At 43.5% G+C, this 21,267-nt stretch overlaps 1 long non-coding RNA gene across 1 annotated transcript; it reads right to left on the bottom strand.

The window, feature by feature from the left end:
- Positions 1-6,712: 6,712 nt before the first annotated feature.
- LOC138520103 (uncharacterized) lies at positions 6,713-8,677 on the bottom strand. The gene is made up of 4 exons (XR_011282792.1): positions 8,563-8,677; positions 7,994-8,080; positions 7,771-7,885; positions 6,713-7,422 (listed from the first exon to the last, which is right to left on the bottom strand). It is a non-coding gene; the product is annotated as an uncharacterized lncRNA (long non-coding RNA).
- Between the last annotated feature and the right edge of the window lie 12,590 nt (positions 8,678-21,267).

Genomic DNA, 21,267 nt, shown 5'->3' with positions numbered 1-21,267 from the left:
TCCTCCCGGTCCGGTGGGGGGGTAGCCCTGACCTCTCCTGAGTGGATTCCTGCCTCTAGCATTCCCACTCAGACCTACTTCTCTTTTGAATGCCTTGTCTGTAGGCTTTCTCTCTCGCCTACCCATTCTCTTACTGTGGTTACCATCTACCGACCTCCTGGTCAAATCACCTCATTTCTCTGAGTGGGAAGACCTCTCCTCCTCCCTCCTGGCCTCTACCACTCAACTCCTCCTCCTCGGTGACCTGAATATACATTTAGACTCTCCTTGCTCCTCCTCTGTACTCTTCCGTGACCTCTGCGACTCCCTCTTCCTGTCCATCCTCCCCTCTGGCCTGACTCACTCTGCAGGGCACACACTTGATGTCTTGATCTCGTCTGACCTCCCCCTCTCCATCCCTCTGACCACTCCTCTCTCCTGGAGCGATCACTCCCTCCTCTCATCTCTTCCCCCCAAGCCAAGCCTACCCCATCACTGCCACCTACCTTCTTGGACATCCGGCCCATGAAGCGTGTGTCAGTTGAGGCTTTTGCCGCCACTTTCTCTCCCCCCCTCCACCTTTGGCTGTCTCTCATCCTGATACAGCAGTCTCTGCTCTACTCTTCAATTTCTGATATGCTTGATGTTCTTGCCCCTGTCATGAGGATCCGTTTGAAGTCCAAAGCCAAGTGCAATTCCTGGTATGACTCTGACCTAGCTACACTTAAACGTTAGTCTAGGGCAGCTGAGAGGAAATGGAGGACTTCATGTTCATCCTGTGACAAACTGGCCTGTCGCCTGCTACGAAGGCAATACTGACTCTCTGTCCTCACCAAGAAGAGAGTCCACATTCAAGCTCGTGTCTCTGCGGCATCTATCAACTCAGCCAAACTCTTTAAAATCTGCAAGGAGCTGGCCAACCCTGCTGCAGTCTCTACCCCTCCTGTTGCCTCCCAGGCTCTTTGCAATGCCCTTGCCTCTCACTTCATTTAAAAAACCCAGGACATCCTGTCCACCCTCTCCACCCACACCCCTCCTCTTCCCTCTCCATCTGTGCTTGCTGACCCTCCTTTAGCCACCCTCCCACCATCCTTCTCGTCCTTTCCTCTTTTCACCCCTGACGAGGTTGCTAGACAAGTCCGATCTATGAAAGCCTCTTCAAAACAGGTTCATCACTGTTCCTCTAAAACCATCAAGGACCACATTGACAGCCTCACTCCGGCCCTTGCTGATTTTTGCAACCACTCCTTTGCCTCTGGATCCTTCCCCTCCCCTCTGAAGCACTCCTTTGTGCATCCTCTTCTCAAGAAACCGCCAGCTGATCCTTCTTGTCCAGCTAACTATCGCCCAATTTCCATTACTCCCTTTCTTGGCAAACTCCTGGAAAAGTTGGCCATCTCTCATCTTAACCTTCATTACAATTCTGTTGGCTGTCTCCATGACCACCAGTCTGGCTTCAGAGCTGCCAGAAGCACGGAAACTGCTCTCCTAAACATCCGTGAAGATCTGCTCACCAACCTTGACTCTAACATTCCCTCTGTCCTCATCCTCCTCAATCTCTTCTGCCTTCAACACGGTCAACCATACCATCCTGCTCAACCGTCTCTGTGAAAACCTGGGTATCACTGATCAAGCTCTGGCCTGGCTGACCTCTTTCCTCTCAGATCGACCCTCCCAGGTCCAACTTGGGTCCTTCCTTTCATCCATCTTCCTGCCTACTTGTGGTGTTCCCCAGGGGTCTAACCTCTCGCCCTGGCTTTTCAACCAATACCTGGCAACTCTCGCCCACTGCATTGCCATTTTCTGCTCAAATTTCCAGTGCTACGCTGATGACACTAACTCATTTTCAGGCTGCCCTCTGCCACCTCCTCTCCCTCGCTCATCTCCGATTGCCTAACTGCCATTCAAGATTGGTGTGCCGCCTATGATCTTTGTCTGAATGCCAACAAGACGGAGATCGTCCTCAATGGCATACCTTCACCATCCTTTCCCCTCGCTCTCTGGCCGGCCTGGCCCTCCTCCTACCCCCACCTGCGAGGCTAAGAACCGCGGGGTCATCTTTGACTCCACCCTTTCCTTCCCCTTCTCTGAGGTCTCTAAAAAGTCAAATTTCCGAGGTACTCTGCCTTTCCTCTTCTTCCCCCAGAAGCTCATGGTATCTCAAGATACTGGTTCTCTCAAGCTCTGGTTCTCTCTAGCTTAGAGTATTGTAACAGACTCCTTCTAAATCTACCTGCCTCTACTCTCTGCCCTCTGCAACTATCCAGAACAGGACTGACTGGTCCTTGGCCTCAAGCCCTGCGATCGTATTTCTCCAGCTCTGAAATCTCTTCACTGGCTCCCAGTGGATGCAAGGATTCAATTCAAAACCCTCTGCGTTGTCCACAAGGCTTTCTGGGGCCTGGGTCCAAAATACCTTCAGCTATCCCTCCGCAAATACCTCCCCTCTCGAGCTCTTCGCTCCTCTACCTCCAACTCACTCAGGGTCAGTCGTTTTTCTAAGAAACGAGCTGGGGGTAGATCTCTGTCTTTGGCTGGGGCCTCCCTCTGGAACAGCCTCCGTGCCACTCTAAAACCTGAGGAGAACCAACTCCGGTTCCGGAAGCACCTCAAGAACTTCCTCTTTTGTCTTCGCTCACCCTCTCCCCTGCTGACCTGTTCACTCTTGGCACCGCGCACCAGGCCACCCTCTGTCTTTTTGGCCCAGGTACCTGCTCATCCTGTCACCCTCCCACACTGCCTCCGGGCCACCCCTTGCACTGTAGTCTGTATCTGTACCCATACAGCCCCCCTTTTTCTTCCTGCACTTATCGGACCTACCCTGTCTGCTGCCTTAAACCTAGCACTTGCAAATTGCTGGCTGCATTACCACTGTTTGTTGCCTTTATTATTTATTTATTGTTATTTATCTGTTTCTCCTTTGCTTCGCACTTTCGACCTCTAACCCCTTCCATGCACTTTTGCCCTCCCCCCACTCTCATGCACTTGCGCGTTCTCAATGTCACTGGGCCTAGTAAGATCGCTGTTTTGTTCTCCCCTGTTCCCCTCCCTTGCCGTGCTCTGAAACACTTGTGTGCGAGCGCGATAGAAATAAAATATCAATCAATCAATCAATTCTCAGATCTCTTCCTTTGTTAATGACCTATCTCTCCTCCCACGCTTTCAATCTGGGTTTCGCACTCGTCACTCTACTGAGACTGCTTTAATGTGTGTACTCAACTCTCTTCTGTCAGCTTGTCACCCTAAACACTCTTCTTTTCGATCAATCAGCTGCTTTCAACACCGTTGACCAATCTTTGCTCTTGGATTCTCTCTCTTTTGGTTTTAGGGGTTCTGTTCTTACTTGGTTCTCCTCTTATCTATCTAATAGAACCTTTTCTGTCTCGTTGGGTCTACAGACTTCCTCACATTTCCCTCTTGAGCACACTGTTCCCCAAGGTTCAGTCTTGGGTCTGTTTCTATTTTCACTCTATACTTCTTTACTTGCTCCTGTAATTTCTTCCTTTGGAATCTCTCATAATATGTACGCCGTCAACACAACCTTTTCTATCCTTTTCTTCCTTCACATCTGAAATTCACAACGCTCTTAGATCTTGTCTCTCAGCCATTAAATTTTGGATGGCGTTACACTTTTAGTCTGAATGCTGGGAAGACCGAGGTTCTATTCTTCCCAGCAACACACTTTCTCCACTGCTGCCTATCTCCTTTCCACCATCAACTCTTTCTATTTCTCCCACTGCCCGTAATCTTAGTCTTCATTTCAACTCTAATCTTTCTTTTACCCATCATATTTCCCTTACATCCCGTTCTTGTCGCTTTCACTTGTATAATATTCGCATAGTTAGCTCTTCTCTCATTTTTCATGTGACTAAATTGCTTATTTCTTCTCAACTTTTCTACAGTTTTGTTACGCCCTTTGGTATTCCGTCTTCTATTCTTGCTCCTTTGAAATCCATTTAACATTCTTCTCTTCACGTACTTTGTCTTATTTCCTATCGTAATTCCATTTCAGCATCGCTTGCATCTCTTGGATGGCTACCTTTTCATTCCCAACTTAAATTTTCTCTGTCTAGTCTTTAAATCTGTTTATGGGCTTGCTCCAGATTATCTTGCTGTTCTGCTGTCCTTTTATACTCCTTCTCGCTCTCTTCACTCTTCCTGTTTTTTTAAATTGACTGTTCCCCGTCCACCCTGTGCTCAGTTTCACTTCAGTTCTTTTGAGCTTCTTGATCTTCTCCACTGGAACATCCTTCCTCTTCGATCCATCACAGTGTATTCCCTCCTTCGGGTCTCATTGAAAAACCACCTACTTCACTGGCCACAATTGTTTGCTCTCTCATGTGATATTTGAATTACTTTATACTTCATTATTTTTGTACTGTTGTCTTTAATTTTGTACACCACTTTGGACAAAGGCACTATATAAGACTCAATAAATTACAAAATACAAATACAAAATACAATAAAGACCCTGTAATGCAGTGGCACCCCCTGTGCACCTATTCAAAGTGGGCGCATAGGGCTGCCTACAATTCCTGCCCATTTAAAAGCACAGACATGCCCCCTGATTTGTGCAAAAGGGTGAAAAAGGACATCTGAATGGGCGTCCAGTCAGATGTCCTTTGTGGATTGGACTGCTCTTTTTTTTTGCGCAAGTGATGAGATGTGCTTGCGCATTTCTTGAGAAAAAAAAAAAAAAAAAAGAGTTAAGAAACTGACCCCATGAGTATTTTTTTTTTAAATTGTTTTGCAAAAAAGTCCATATATATGGGTGTTTGCGCTTTTCTTTTAAATGGCAATTTTTCACAGCATTTTGTGGGGGGGTCGCAAAATCGCTATAAGCTGGAGGGTCTGATTAGGCATTTGCTAGGCACTGCTATTAGATGCCCAGGTGCTCACACTGTTTTGCACCTGCTACCATTGTTGTCCAGTTAATGCCACTACAGCTGCTCCCTGGCAAGCGCCTTTCCCATGCTTGCACACACTGTTGGCATTGCCAGTACTTGTCTTAGAAGTGTCTCCAAGTCCAATTAATGAGAGAATAAATACCCCAGGCTTGCATGCCACTAACCATTTAAGCAACTGTCAATGAGATTGTCTGTAATCGTATTGTGGGGATATTTTGAAAACATGCAGTAGGTCTGGATCTCAAATACTGATTAAGTGTCTTGTAATTACAGAATCTCAGGCCCCCCCCCCCCAATTATAGTAGGCAAAAGGGCCAAGTATAGGCACGCAATCCTTTTACCATAAGTGACTTCATTTCTCATAAGCACACCATTAAGATTATGGACAAAGGGGAGTTATGCCTACTTGTAGTCCTGGACCGTTCGGCTTCGTTCCACATGGTCAGCCATCATATACTACTCGCCCTCCTTAAACACAGGATGTGCTTCTCTGACACATGTGGCAGACACCAAGCTGTAAATATGGACTCCCTGGGGTCCAAGTGCAGCCATGGAAACTATAGAGTCCCTCAGGGTTCCATTTTCTCCCAAATCATCTTTAACCTGTATATGGAATTGTTGGGCTCACTCCTAGATTATCACATGATAGGTTATTTATAACGCGCTTAATACCCAGAGGTTTCTAAGCGCGGACCCAGGGATCGAACCCATGTTGCTTTGGGTCGTCTTGCTTCTAAGACAAGTTCGTTGCCGCTGAGCTATCCTCCCGAGACATCATGATGATACACAGTTGTATGTAAAGGTCAAACATTCAAAATAAAATGGAACATCATAAAATAAACAAAAGAGAGTGACCTTAAGAGAAAACCTAATTCATAGAAACGAACCTGAGTTGATTGCAAAAGTACTGTCAGGGAGAGTAAACTTGCAGCCCCTGCCGTTACTTAAAACAGCAGAACAATAGAAGAAATACGTCCCCATTCATCTCCATCTTTATGCAAGGACTGTCGATTTTCAAATGAAGTCAGACTAGGATGTCCTTGTAAGATTCCAGGTTGTCCAGAACAGAAAAATACAACAGTGTTTACAATACTGTGCTGGTACTGTCTGGTCACACAGGAATATTATTGTTTTGGACCACAGTTCATTAAACTCCTTCAGATGTGTTATTTAAGATCTTGGATCAGTGAAGAGAAGTCCAGGAGATATGGAAGGTAAGGAGGGGGAGCAAGGCATGAACAACTGCTGGTGTGGTCCTCGATGGGAAGCGCCAAAGGGAGCCAAGGGGAGCTAAGGGAGGAGGTTATCCTAAGGGTGGGATGCACAGCCGCCAGGCAGGTGGCCCACAAGGGCAGTGCTGAGGGGGCGGGGGGCTGCTGGTGTCGACTGGGTAGAGGGCCTTTGATATTTATGAGGATTTAAGAAGGAGATTTATGAAGGAACAGACCACTAGTCTCAGCAGCAGTGGGGTAATTAGCTGGGAAGGGACAGAGAGAAAGAGGAAGATGAGTTTTGAGAAGTTTACAGAATGTCCGGCTCAAGTCTGAGGCGGCAGGGATGCTGTTCCAAAGAGGCAACAGTATACACAAAAGAGGTCGGGGGATTAAACTGTAGGACCAAAAAAGCCCCCTAACTTTAGGAACACCTAAATAATATAAACTAAGGAAATGGTCCACAGTGTGGTGTCACAAGGTCACGTGTCCAACCTCGCTAGTTATACGGCAGGAATAGAGATAGAAAAAAAGTTCACATATCTCTAATCATTTGTACTTCAGTATTAAAGCACTGCACAATGGGGAGTGGATACAAAAACAATGTACATTTAACCAGGTATTCAATTTACAATTTTATTTAACCTTCAATGGTAAATATACATCATAAAAATGCCAACATGGCATGATTCATCATTTAATACAAATCTTAGACACGATCCATAAAAACTTTATATACATAAAAAGAAAAAGAAAAAAAACAGAAAACAACCAACCCACAACGGTGCCGAATTAAGTACACCGGGAAAAAGAAGTGTACAAATAATCCTAAGGAAACACAAAATCAAAGGTTACAACATGAACAAAAATATCGAAATCTATTTGTTACTTCTAAGCCTAACTACAGTAATGGGGTTTAAAGAAAAATAACACGGCTGGATTAACTAATAAATTCCACACTACTTCACTCCCATTCAACCCAACATGTTTCATTCCTCACTCATTCCATACATACACAGTCAGGGGAAATTCATCAGGGGTATATACTTAAAAACACGATGTGTCTCAATTGATCGTATAACAGGGCGGAGCTATAATCACCGCCTCACAACCTGATTAGTTCAAGATAAACATTAATTCTCCACAACTATTCAGCCATCATCCACATTAAGAACTACGTGGAGACTGACTTAAAAAGGCAACTGGAGCCATACAATTTGCAATCCGTTCAAAGTGGACTGTTGCTGAATCCCATGCAAAAACAGCTGTTTTCCTGTTGTGATAGATTTCGAACTGCCCTCCCACGAGGGACGGACACGTGACACCTGTGAAGAGACAAGGAGATAAAAAGACCAATCAATATAGTCCCTCACTCATCAGACTGTTATATTACAATGTCTGTGGAGCTGTTCAATGCTCCAACTTGTCTATTTATAGGGCTGTTCAACCAAGAGCCGGACTCCTTATGTTTAAAAATAACAAGACTTCATATGAAGAAAAAAAAAAAAACTCTGGTGAGCCCAATTTCCCATAGAGCAACACATCATATGCTAAGTATTTAGATTGCCCTAAATAGTGCAGAAACGGAAGCGAGAGAAGGGAAAAGGGAAAAGAAGTCGCTAGGTGAGCAATTATTACCAAATTAAGTAAAGCCAAAACTTCACAGGGCTTACCTTGCGGTAGCTTACGCAGTAATTCGACACAACTAGGTATGTGTAGAGTGTCTTAAATTCAAATGACCACTGTCAGATTTCTAAACGGGTTCCACTATAATGCACTTCCAGGCATCTGTTAAAAAGTGTGAAGGCAGAAAAAGATGGAGGACGCTGTTAACAGTGTCTCAAAATCTATTTCAACTCAGGGAGGTAATAAAATCAAAAGGTCACTCTGCCTTACCTTGAGTTGATAGCGTTATGCATTGCACCGATAAACTGCTGCACTTAACATGATTACTGCCATAGTTCACCACCAAATCAAGTATGTCTACACGGGCAAAAAAAAATATATATAGGCAGAATCTAATTTAGTATCAATTATAATACATATTTATTAGACAGCAGCAGTATGTCTCACGCAACAACCCTGTGTTAGTTTAGAAAACTTAGCCATCACCAACATCCTGACTTAAAATAAGCAATCCGTTTAAAGCTCAAATAAGAGAGTCAAACAAACCGGCCACTTATTCTGAATTTCTACAGCCTTTTAACACCAGAGATGAAGGCTCTTACTCGCCAAGGACAGCTTACTGTATAGCCATAGGCAGAGCCATTCTCACAGACATAAGCAGCCTTATTAGGCGAATTAGCACATTTCTGTCACCCGCAATCTCTAAGCCAACTTTAGTCATTAAAAGTGGCATGATTTGTACAGGCACTCCCTAGTTTAATCTGGCTCCGACATCTGCACACACACAACGTGACTAGTGAGAATGTCGAACTCGGAACGAACGCAGCTCCAGTCCTTACCGTTATAAATTCGACACACCGCCGACAAAGCCCGTAGAGTTCTGGCGTGTCATGAAGTGAACTGCAACCCAGTTTGGTATGTGACTCGTCTTGTTGCCAACTTCCAGAGAGCGATAGGTCAATAATGCGCTCTTTCGTTTATATAGGCCAGTCAACAAATGGCCTGCGTGCCTCCCTCAATTAGGTGCAGCTGTTGCAACTGCCGTTCCCAAATGACATCTACATTCCACAGTGTATTGGGACTTGTAGTCCTGATTTCTCACTGGATGTTTTCTCACTGGATGTTAACCCGTGCGAGGAACAACTCGAAAGGGATGGGAGCAGAAATCATCCTGTAATGGATAATGTGTGGAAGTTAACCAGTCTATTGTAGGTTTAAATGGGTATTCACCCATACAAGGCACGAGCTGAAGCAGAAGCATGCGGGAGCTGTCCTGCACCGAATAGCGTATAAAAGCTAACGGAATACAGAAAATGTGCATTCCTACCTACACAGACAGCCAGCCCTAATGAAAGAGCCCACGCCCCCGAAAAGACCAGGCACAGCCCCCCGAAAAAATCGTGATCTATATGGTAATGCAATATTGTTACTTTTTACCAAGGAAGTATATTGTTGTCTGAGTTCGCAGACAGAGAATACAGAATTACTTCGTCAAATTCATCCCAAAAAACGGTGAATGATTTGAACACTGTACCAAAATGGCAAATAGATACTGCAGAGAAGCAACAGAGAAGCAAAACCTGCGCATTATTGCCTCCACAGGCAGTCAGACCTACTAAAAGAGCAAACACAATGGAAAAAACGATGGAAAAAAAATGATGGAAAAAAAAAATAATGGAAAAAACGTAATGGAAAAAACACACACAGCCCCAAGGAAATATTATAGTTTCCACGGTAATGCAATGTTATTATTTTCAACTGTAAAGAATATATAAATATGTGCGTTCTCAACAGGGAGCGCAGGATACCTCATCAAAGTCATCCCAAGGAGATGGAGGATTTAAACACTTATACCAATGTTTTTAACATGGGCCATTGGGCATATCCTTGGGCAGGCTGTTTCAAATAGTATCCTCAAGCCATGCACTAAGTCATTGTGTTAAGATGTGTTGTCCTACAGCGGGCACTCACACTAAGGTTACCTTATCAACCTAAAGAGAATATTACTTGTATACAGAGAAACTCCACGCATACCAAAGGTTTCATGTTCACAATACTGTATAACATTCTAGGTTAACCATTCAAGTCTATCATTCAAGTCTGTTTCTGAGCTCTTTGTAAGAAAAATAATGCGTTGTTCCTTCTGTAATAATCTTAGTTTATCACGATTCATATCGCCAGAGGGGTTCATTTTCCAAAGAACGCTCCAATGTAAGTCCTCTATTTTGTGTATAAACTCTACCCAGTGGGCTACCATAGGGGCGTTCTGAGTCCTATTCCTGATGCAGCTCTTATGTTCCCCTATTCGTGTTTTAATTTTCCGCTCTGTTTTTCCAATATACATTCGGTTACAGGGGCACCAGATTGCATAAATGAGCATCGTGGAGTTGCAGTTGCTAAAATGTGTTTGCCGCCAGGGAGTTTTAAGTCCCAGGTTCACTTCCGTACTTCTAGAGGTGGAACTACAACAGATACATTTCCCACAAGCTGAGTGACCAACTAGTTTGGAAAAACCCCATTTTTCAGGGATTGTACTTTGTTTCTTAGTTCTCAGGCTCACGTCATTACGTGTTATTAATTCCTTTAGGTTTCAGCTTCTTTTGAACGCGACTATTGGTTTCTCCAATGGTTTGTCACCAGACTCCAAGACGTTCCAATTATTCAGCAGAATCTTTTTGATCTGGTTAGAGAGATGGCTGAATGTATTGACAAATACTAATTTCTCATCATCCTTTGTCTTGGCATTGGTCTTGTATTCCAAGAGAGCTAGCCTATTATTGTTAAAGGCTCGTTTTTTAGCTAGATGTGTCAATTTCGCTGGATATCCTCTTGCATATAATCTTTTGCTGAGGCCCTCTGCTTCTTCTTTATAGTTTGATATGTAGGAGCTATTCCTTTTCAAACGTAAAAACTGACCTAACGGCAAGTTGTCTTTGACATGCTTCGGATGAAAACTCTCATAGTGTAGAAGGGAGTTTTTGTCAGTATTCTTATGGAAAGGTTTAACGCTCAGCAGCTTAGTATTGACATTCGGAGTTATCGTGATGTCTAGAAAGTTGAGTTCTACATTACTCTGACTCACCGTGAACTTCAAAAACCGATCTTGTACATTCAGCCACTTGAAAAACTCATTTAGTTCTTCTGCAGTTCCATGCCATATGACGAAAATGTCATCTATATACCTTTTCCAGGTTCTGATCTTCTGTCTAAAGGTATTGGCTGAGGATAAGATTTTATGAGTTTCAAACTGCTCCATATAGAGGTTAGCCACACTCGGTGCTAGGGTGGCCCCCATTGCTGTACCCTGTATCTGCCTAAAGTACTCACCATTGAAATGGAAATAGCTCTCAGTGAGGGCCATTTCAGCGCACCATAATACAAATGACATAGGTACTGCAGATTCCGGGTATTCAGACAGTAGGCGTTCTTCCAGCATTTCTAATGAAGCTCGTTGAGGTATGCTCGTATAAAGGGCTACAACATCTAAACCCACTAATAGTTCACAACTTGGATCGAAAGCAACGTTTTCCACCTCATTAATCATTTGTATCATATCTTGTATGTAAGATTGCATTTTACGTACAAGGGGTTGGAGGAAAAAATCAGTGAACCTAGAGAGAGGTTCTAAAACTGAATTCACCCCCGAAACGATCGGTCTTCCTGGTGGAGGTGAAATATTTTTGTGAATCTTGGGCAGTGTATAAAATTGTGGAGTCTGTGGTTTCACAGCGCTCAAGAAGTCTGACTCTTTCGTTGTAATCCACCCACGTTCTTTAGCCTTGGTAACTTTCAAAAGGATCCGTTGTTGTAGTTCGATCGTGGGGTCGCCTGGTAAAGGTGTATAACACTGCAGGTCGAGAAGTTGTCTATAACATTCCGCTAGATAGGACTCGCGATCCTGGAGTACTATAGCCCCACCCTTATCCGCTTTGCGGATAATGATGGCTTTGTTCTCAAATAAATCCCTCGTGGCTGTTTTTTCGCGGTTGCTGATATTGTGGAAAGTAGATCTATTCTTCCCTTGTGACTCGAGAATCTTCAAATCACGCATTACTCTTCTTTCGAAGACCAATGCCTCAGCTGTCCTCTCACTAGTAGGTACACAAAAAGAGGATTTAATGTGAAGTCCTGTAACTCCACTGTCATTTTCAAATTGCTTGTCTTGAAAGAACTGTTTTAAATGGACTTTCCGCATAAATGCAAAGAATTCTTGTCGAAAAAGAAACTCATTGTGTAGGTTCGTAAACACAAACCCCATACCCTTCTCTAACACTGACGTTTCATCATCTGTAAGTTGGTGGGAGGAAAGGTTCACCACAAGGCCTGCATGCTTCTCATCACTTTTGCCTTTGGTTCCCAGCCCATTTGGCCCAGGTCTAAAAAAGAAGAAGACGAAGAAGCTTGCGAAGTGTTACTGCCTCTATTGCCACGAGTCCCCCGGTTACCAGTATTTCTCCTGCGATAGTTATTACGCCTGTTCCCCTGTCCTCGTTTCTGACCACCTCGGGTAGTACTAGAGTCACCATAATTGCTACCATCGCTAGAACTAAACGAGGTATTTCGAAAGGTAACACGTTTCTTATTACTCATTCCTGATGGATTGGAGGGGTCATCTGGTTTATAGTCGTCAGCTGTGTAATAAAACGCTTTTTCATGTGTGAAATTCTGGATGTCTTTGTTCAATCTCCTTACTCGATCCTTAAGGGTATCCTCCTTGAAAGCATTCATTTCTGCTAGAAGGGACTCTGCTTGTTTTCAATACAAGTCGAGAGGGATTGCCTTTTTGATCTCTTCTTCCAAAGCAGCAAGCTCGATTAAGATTTTCTCTGACATTTCATTAGCCGTATCGATGATCAAAATCATCCAATCCCTTCCACATTTTGTGGCGACATAACTCCACTGGAGTATAACATTTTTATTGTCGAGGAAAAGTTGGGGTTCATTTCTAACGACCAAACCCTGCGGTAGAACACCTTTTCTAAGATATTCGAGCATAATAGACCCGTGAAGCTCCGTACGGATCAATCTCTTCTTAATCTGAGAGAGCTCATCCCACTTTGTAATATTTGCTGTCACTTCTGCCGTCCCTCCCAGCAGAGAGGATTTATTAAGGAGTTCAAAGAAAGGCACCAGCCGAGGAGAGAGGCCTGCTCCCCACTCTCTGCTTAGAGAAGCGTTTGACAAGTAGAGAGTTGGAGTTAGAGGAGCATAGGGCTCTTACAGGGAGGTATTTAGGGTGGGAATTGGAATTAATGGGATCCCAGGCCCCAGAAAGTCTTGTGGATGATACAGATGGACTTCAATTTGATCATCCCTGCCACCGGGAGCTAGTAGAGAGATTTTAGGGGTCAGTGATGCGGTCATTGGCTTTGAGGCCAGGGATAAATCTTGGAGCCCTATTCTGGATTAGTCAAAGGGGGCGTAGGGAGGAAAGGGGGAGATTGAGGAAGAGGCTGTTGCAGTAGTCCAGCCTAGAGAGCACCAGCACTCTGGAGATATTGAGCTTCTGGAGAAAGGTGAGGAAAGGGAGAATGCCTCTAAGGAGGTGACACTGGAAATGGGCCTTTTTGGAAATGTCCAAGATGTGAGGGTGAAGGAAAGAGCGGAGTCAAAGATCACCCCAAGGATTTTGGCCTCACAGGATGGTGAGGGTAGAGGGCCCAAGGGGACGGCCAGAAGGTAGGAGGGAAAAAGGGTGCAGGTATCCCAATGAGAAGGATCTCTGTCTTACTGGTATTAAGAAAGAGATCGTTAGGCACACACCATGCCTTGATGGCGGCCAGACAATTGGGAATGAGAGAGGAGGAAGAGGAGGTAGTGGAGGGAAGTTTGAAGGAAAGCTGTGTTGCATCAGCATAACTGGATCACGGTTGGACTACTGCAACAGTCTCTTCTTGGGGACCTCCACAAAAAACCTTGAGAAACTACAAGTTATCCAAAACAATGCCTTACGAGCAGCACAAGGCATTTCCAAAAGAGAGCACATCTCTACTGCCAGAAGAGCCTCCCATTGGCTCCCCATAAAAGAGAGGATCATCTTCAAAGCCCTGACCCTCACCCACAAATGCATTCACCTCGCCGCACCAGCATACCTATCACAAAGAATACACCCTACCTCTTCCTAAAGACCAATTAGGACCCCCTATGCTAACCTACTCCCCGTACCCATGGTAGAAAGTGCAAGAGCAGGTGGTGCTAGCTTCCCCTACTTAGCTGCCCTGCACTGGAATGCCCTCCCCACTGCCCTGTGAGCTGAACCTTCACTCAACGCCTTCCGTAAAACCATGAAAACCACCTTATTCACCTGATCACCTTATGATATTTGAACTGTGTAAGTTTTATGCATAACATGTATTACATCCCTGTGCTCCAATGTTGTAACATATGCATAATGTAACTAAGCCTGTTGCAAGTAACAGTGCCACAATGCACCTAGGGTTGTCTGTGCGCTATATATATATATGTAAAAAATAAAATTAAAATAAACTGTGGAAATGAGGATTGAAGGAAGAGATCAGGTGAGCAAGGGGGAAAAAGATAGATATTGAAGAGCCACAGTAATAGGATAGAGTCCTGGGGTAAACCACAGGTAGAGAGTGAAGTGTTGGAGGAGAAAGGGGTCCAGTTGCAACTTGGAAGGGCGGTTAGGTAGGAAAGAAGTCAGCCATTTGCAGTGCCCAATCTCTGATGCTGAGGGTATCACAGAGCCATTTTATGAGGGTAGAATGGTTGACCTTGTCAAAGGCAGAGGAGAGATCGTGGAGAATGAGAACTACAGTAGAGTTAGAGTCAAGATTTGTGAGCATGTCTTCACAGGTGTTCAGGAGAGTAGTTTCCATGCCTCTGGATCCCAATTCACAGCCGTGCCTTTAGTATGCCAACCGCCTCAACAGGTCATGATTGGCACAACCTTGACATGAAGAAGCAATATTCAAGATTTCATCACCTCATGGAGTTAAAACCACAATCTCTTTTGTTATGATGATGTTGAGGTCATTGGTAGCTATTTGTTTAGTTTAGAGGGGGCACGTGCACTCACTGTAAGTTGAGAAAAGACAAAGTGGCATTGGCATAGCACGGTACAACAAAAGATTAAGAATTTTATAACACATGTATAAACATTTAACATTTCACAAACCTAATGGATGCAGGTGGTAAGAAGACCCCTGGTACCTCAGTCTAAAAAGAAATGTCAAAATATAAATCCAGTAGAAAACTGACAGTGGCCGCATCGTTAAACACCCTTGAGGTATTTGCACTCAAAGCATGATCTATTCATTTCATGATATAAGACATTAAGTATAATCTATTTTAACAACATTTAAAAGGAAATCAGAGAGAAAAAAGGAAATTTCAATAGATCTACTATACACAATAATTAACAATACAACACACATAGCATTCTTTCAGCATTCTAATAGATGGATTAGTAGAACAAACTTGCTAACTAATGCACCATGTCTTGTCAAGTCATAAACAATGTGACAATTCATTTTCAAAAAATGTTGCTGACAATAAATTGTTCTAAAAAAATAAATATTCCGCTAAATAATGACGTGAATGAACATCATTGACAAAGTTCAACATTCATACTCTATGCATTGGCTTACTTAAAGTAAACAACACATTTGAAAAAATCTCTATAAAAGGTTTTTAGAAAACATTGATGGACAATAAACAAAACAATACATGTAGAAAAAATACCTTATGGAGTACAGATTCTTAAACATGATGTATAGGTAACATTTGTCTGTAGATATCACTAAATATAGGAAGATTTCACAATCGAAGACCTGGTAATGGGGAAATTATAGATCACTGACTTATTTCTCTACTAATGCACACAGGAAAGTAAACAAGGATTGATAGGGTCTTCTGTGATTCCATAAGGTGCATACTTTTACTGGACGCAGTGGATTATAGGTGATATTGAGGTGGGGGAAATCCAGCAGAATCAAATAGCCATGTCACTAAAGATATCTTCATGAGATGTAAGTAAGTGCCGGCAGCCCCCTGCAAAGACCCCACCAACCGTAGAACTTGCCAAAATGCCTCCTAGTCAAAGCACATAAAGGTCAAACTGTAAAAGCTGTAAATAAGTCCCAACATCAGTAAAAGAGTGCTGACTGGATGTTTTAACTTGTACTTCACTAAATACTATATTTCACACAGTAAAGCTGCCAACATTTATTTTTTTAAAACAAGACACAGAAATCATATTAGTGGCTCAAAACAATTTGGGAGGTACTTAGAGAATGTTTGTTGTAGTACTTTTGACACTATTTAGTTACATTGTGTATCTTGTATTTCGCTTAAGATCCTGGAGACAAAGTCTAAAAGCAGCACATCAATGCAGTGAAAGGAAGTTAGTTATACCACTCACCACTTCTGGGCACATGCTTCTCAATCCAAAAGACGTTGCAACTAGACAGACACGCGAAGGGTGCTTGAAGGTGCAGGGCTCATGTGTACTCCTGAAGATTCTAGACTAAGCTCAAACAAAAGGGCATTCCCGCAGACCTTTGCGCCATAATACAAAGCTAATGACAAACACTGGGTACCATGACTATTAGAGCTAGAACAGGTTTTCAAAATGTTTGACAAAAAAAATGTTAAGTATAAATCCTCACACTAACCTCTCATGAATATTGACATAACCACCCTAACTTATGGCAGAGGGTGCTTATTCAATCATATTCATTCTTGGGTACCCTAAAGCTAGCACAACTGTCAGAAGCTGCTCACATTTGAAATGTCTGGGTTCATTGAACTTGTCAAGAAAAAAACGATTTATCCATTTATTGAGACAAATACAGCCTCATCACGAGTTGGGGGGTAGCCCTTAAATGCGGCAGTAATGGTATTACGGCCACATTTAAGGGTCTGCTCAATCTCGGGTTTGCTGGAGGTAAATGTGCAGGAAAAATTCCCATTTTCGGGGCAATTAGCGCTGTGCTATTAGACCCAATGGACCCAAAGGGGATTTATTGTTACAGCCCAACCCGTGATCCGGCAGTAACACCACCGGAGGGTTGGGCGGTAAGGCTAACACAGTTGGGCGGAATCCCGTTCGGGATTTCGCAGAACACGTGATGAGGCACATAAATGAATACTGCTGGACCATATAGTAGTACGGAGATACTGAGGTAATACATTATAACCCAAGGTACATTATGTCCCCCTTCATTGATTTACTGTGATTCAGGAAAACATGTGAATGTGAACATGTTTTGGTGTTTATTTTATCCACAAATATTAGCATATGCAAAGAATAAGTTAATACATAAGAAAAATATATCTTCCGTTCGTACAATATTGTGGCCCCTGTGTCTTGACCTCCCACATACCGCATACGTTCTATTGATTCATGCATGCTCTTCTGGCACTCTAGTCAATCCTGGCTTCAATTTCCAAAAAAGCAATCATAACATCAGGGAACTAATTTCTTCATGCATTTGAGGCTTGTATCATATCTCAAAAAGGTCAAGGAAAGCTGAGTGAAACTTACCAGAAAGGTTGGCTGTTGCTTCTCATTACCTCCTGTCACTGCCCATCACCCTCCTCTTCATGTTCCTTACTGCTTGACGGCAATGTGCCCCCAGACAGATTCCTAGAATATGTTCTACACCTTTCCCACCCATTACCTTACTGGGCCCTGAAAGCCCTCTCCACCAACTTACTCCTTCTATGTTTCCTGCCTCCTAGAATGTTTTCCTAGATATTTGGGCCAGGCCAGATATGTCCTATATAATATGCTGTGTGCACCTCATGCACATTGCAACTTCACAACCATGTTTTCCCCAAGCTGCAATTCTGTGGCATTATTTTGTTTGCACTTTAACTTGACCCGTTCTTAGAAAAGTCTTTCACTGACCTCAACCATGTGCTCTCCTACACGGGAGGGTTTGTCCTTTCTCATCAAAGACACCACTTCCTAGTGCCTCTCTCTTCCTGCCATTCAAGTTACTAGAGGTTTGGTAAAAGGCCGGACCAGGGGCAACTCAGCCAGAGTTCGCCCTTCGGCCTCTTCCAGCTCTACAGGCAGTGGAGGCACCCAGTCACCCCCAAGGCATAACTATTTCTAAAACACTCCAACAATGGGTGACCTACAATTGCTTGCAGATAGTTGTTGGGATGGGCAACATATCTGGGCCAGGGAAGTGACCTCCTATGCGTGTTCCCTAGAACTGAGACACATTTCTTTAACTTCTAAGAGCATTTGAGTGCTCCTCAGGGGGGAAAGAGAAGAGATAGGCACTGCCTAATTGGATAGACATGCCCTGGAAAGATGCAATTTATATGTGTTCCCCCAAGAGAAACAGAAGTATTTTTCTCAATTCTCTTTCAAGTTCAAAAACCGCCTGGCGTCTACAGGCCTATTCTGGATTTGAAGCGGCTCAATCACTTTATCTCCATTCCAGATGGAAACCCCACAGATGGTGATCTCAACAATCAAGCCGGGGGTCTGGATGACTGCTCTGGATGTACAAAATGAGGATCTACAAATGCCAAACAGAGAGACCCCTCAGCAATGACTGCTCTTTGCTGTGGGTACCGAGGTATTTCAATTCCAGGCCTCGCCATTGCCTTTGTCCTCAGCCTCATGAGCCTTCACCAAAATACTCTGCTCCCATTGTTGATCTCCTACACGAGAACGGCATTGCAGTCCATCCCAGTTTGTACGATTGGCTTGTTCGGGCAACCTGGACGTGTGAAAACAAAGTTAAAATATCGAGGCTGAGTACCCCAAAAGGAAATACACCGAACACAGGTTACAAAGGAACATACAAAGATCTTTAATTTATACTGAACAGTTACAAAGGACAGAAACAATCAGATAGCTATCGGCACACAGCGAACTCCAGCATGGTTTGGTGTGCTCAGCGAGTGGGACTGTACATTAGAATTAGTCGCACTTTTATACTTTTTTGAGAACATGATGTCCAACCCCACTGTGGGTTAATATTCCACTAATACATTAGTGATCTAGGGTTCATGCCGAGTTCATACATCTATACGCTTAGGGTTTACCTTTAATACATTTGCCAACAAGTATATACGGCAACAGTGTATTTTAGGATTCCTCATAGAGCCATCTCAAACATTAATGCAATGTAGTTTAAACAAGTGTTCTTGGTTCAGTATTTGGATACATTGTTCTTAACATATGCTCGCGGATTAGCTTCATTGGCACAAGTAATCCTTTACACACAGGTCAACAAAGGACAAGGTCTCAGTTCATTACCCTAACATGTGGCGAGACAAGTTACATATTAGTTTGTAAACAGAGGTCAAGACGGCCATGTTACATTTCGGAATGTCACTGTCCACCATTTTAGCTCAGAGGATGACTTTTCAGAGAGAACCTAAAATGGCGGTTCACATTGATTCTAAGGTCAGGACCTTGCAACACGGATTTCTTCGCAAGTGGCTTTACAAGCAGCTTGGCGTAGGCCAATATACATTTATTCATTGCAATAGGAGGCACAATATAATTTCCTGTTTGACAAACCCTCCTTTTGGCCTATGCCAAGTGCTAAACTACTTCTGATCTCCTTGCAAACAACTCCATGTATCATCATCCATGCACCCTGAATCGCTGTCAGAAATATCTATATCCATCAGATCATTCGCTAAAATTTCTTTTAACACATATTCCTTGGAGTTTTTATCTGGGGCATACACTTTATGTCCTATTGTACCTATCGCTTGTGTGCAACATCCCGCTAGCATCAAACATATACTAGGTAAACATTGGATACAACAACAAAGGAACAACATCATTCCCAAAATAATCAGTAAGACCGAAAGCACCTTCCACCGCCAAGATCGCAAAAAGTCCCAGAACCAAGCGCTAAGATCCCAGTTTCCCTCGGGAACATGCACTTCTGAACTAAGGACGTGCAGATTATGTATTGCCTTGAGGATAGTTGTGGAGGAATCTGGCACGAAAACACAGGAAGCGGACCCCACTAATTTACACACTCCACCACGTTCAGCCAGAATGACATCTAATGCCATCCGGTTCTGGAGTGCTACTAATCTTATTGCCTTTTGTTCTAATGTCATATTATAGAGGATGTCCATGGTCCGGTTGATGGTTCTCTCCAGTAGTCTTGCTAGTCTTCTTCGGAATTCGCTATCTGTCCACAAAAATGGCATGAATGATTTTACCACATCTCCCAAAACCTGTGCTGGAGTGTCACCATTCTCGTCCCATCATGGACGAGCCTTTGAAACCTCTATAGTACTGGCTATGAATACCCCGGGTAACAGGATCCCTAAATAACAGGTTCCCTGCCAAGCCCTGGGTGACCATGGAAATGCTACATTACCGCAAACAAAGTAGACCGGTTCGCCTACATACAAAGGTCTGTCTTCCACAGTCAAATTCGCAACTTTGGCGCAACCTTTAAAATCTCCCATTGACTAAGTACCATTCCTCTGTATGCAGAAAGAAACTGAATTGGGGCTGTGGTTAACAGTGTAAGAAGGAGGCGTGGCATCCTTATTGCCATTCGCAGCCATCTTAAAGGAAATCAAAGATTGAAAGGGACGAGACAGCCTATCAGAAGGCCTAATAGAAGCAACGTTAAGCTTACTCCTATTTACGAAAAGCGAGCATCCCAGGGGAGTCAAAACACGTTTCTCAAAACTATTCAAATTAGTTCCATCAAAATTCCCCGAGATGCTATCGTTCCAACAGCCAAAGAACAGTGCTCTAAGAGAAGCATAACAAGCAGTTGTCAAAGGTAAAGAGTGAATATACCAACCTACCCCCTTATCCCCATGTTGCGGTAAATGCAAGCGGACCCAACAGTTAGACCTATTAAACATGGCATGCTTAGCATTCATGATAAGTAACAATGTATTGTTGGAATATCTTTGTCTATGCTGGGAGTCTCTAGGAGACAGAGTATGCAAATGCACAAAAGGAGTAGAAACAGTGGGTACATTTTCAGTCGGTAGCAAGGACTCTAAGGGATGCACTTCCTCGAGTTACCAGAAGACAGTGACTATTATAAAACCAATTAACATTATAAAAAGACAGCAATACGTTTTCGGGGCCCAAGTAATTTGTCCATTATCCCGGCTGGTCACACGATCATTTGTCAGTCCAATACAAGCAGTAGCAGTGGCAGACATTGCAGTCTTCAAACGGAAACACCCAATGTTTTTTGCTGGCGACCTCCCAGCCGCGTGACTTCTTAGTCCTTCCACAACCCTAGCCAACAGAATCCCCTTTTCTCAAACAATTATTTGGGAAAAAAGCAAGCCCTCGATGATTCCTTTCCTTCTCCGAATGCACAGCCGAACCGTGCCGTAAGTCTATCGAATGCACAGCAAAATTGTGCCGCATGTCTATTGAATGCACAACAAGACCATGCCGTATGTCCATTTCCTTGGACGCAGATTGTACCTTGCTGTTCCTGGCATTGATTGATCTGGAAACAATGTGTCGTCACTTTCCGTTGGAAGCGGTGTATCAAGAGCAAGTGAAGATACAGAATCCGGAACAAAAGATTCCGGGAGAGAAACCTTTG

The sequence above is a fragment of the Ambystoma mexicanum genome, chromosome 13, assembly GCF_040938575.1.
Source record: "Ambystoma mexicanum isolate Mex_15411 chromosome 13, UKY_AmexF1_1, whole genome shotgun sequence".
NCBI lineage: Eukaryota > Metazoa > Chordata > Amphibia > Caudata > Ambystomatidae > Ambystoma > Ambystoma mexicanum.
This window is presented reverse-complemented; position numbering and strand designations above follow the sequence as displayed.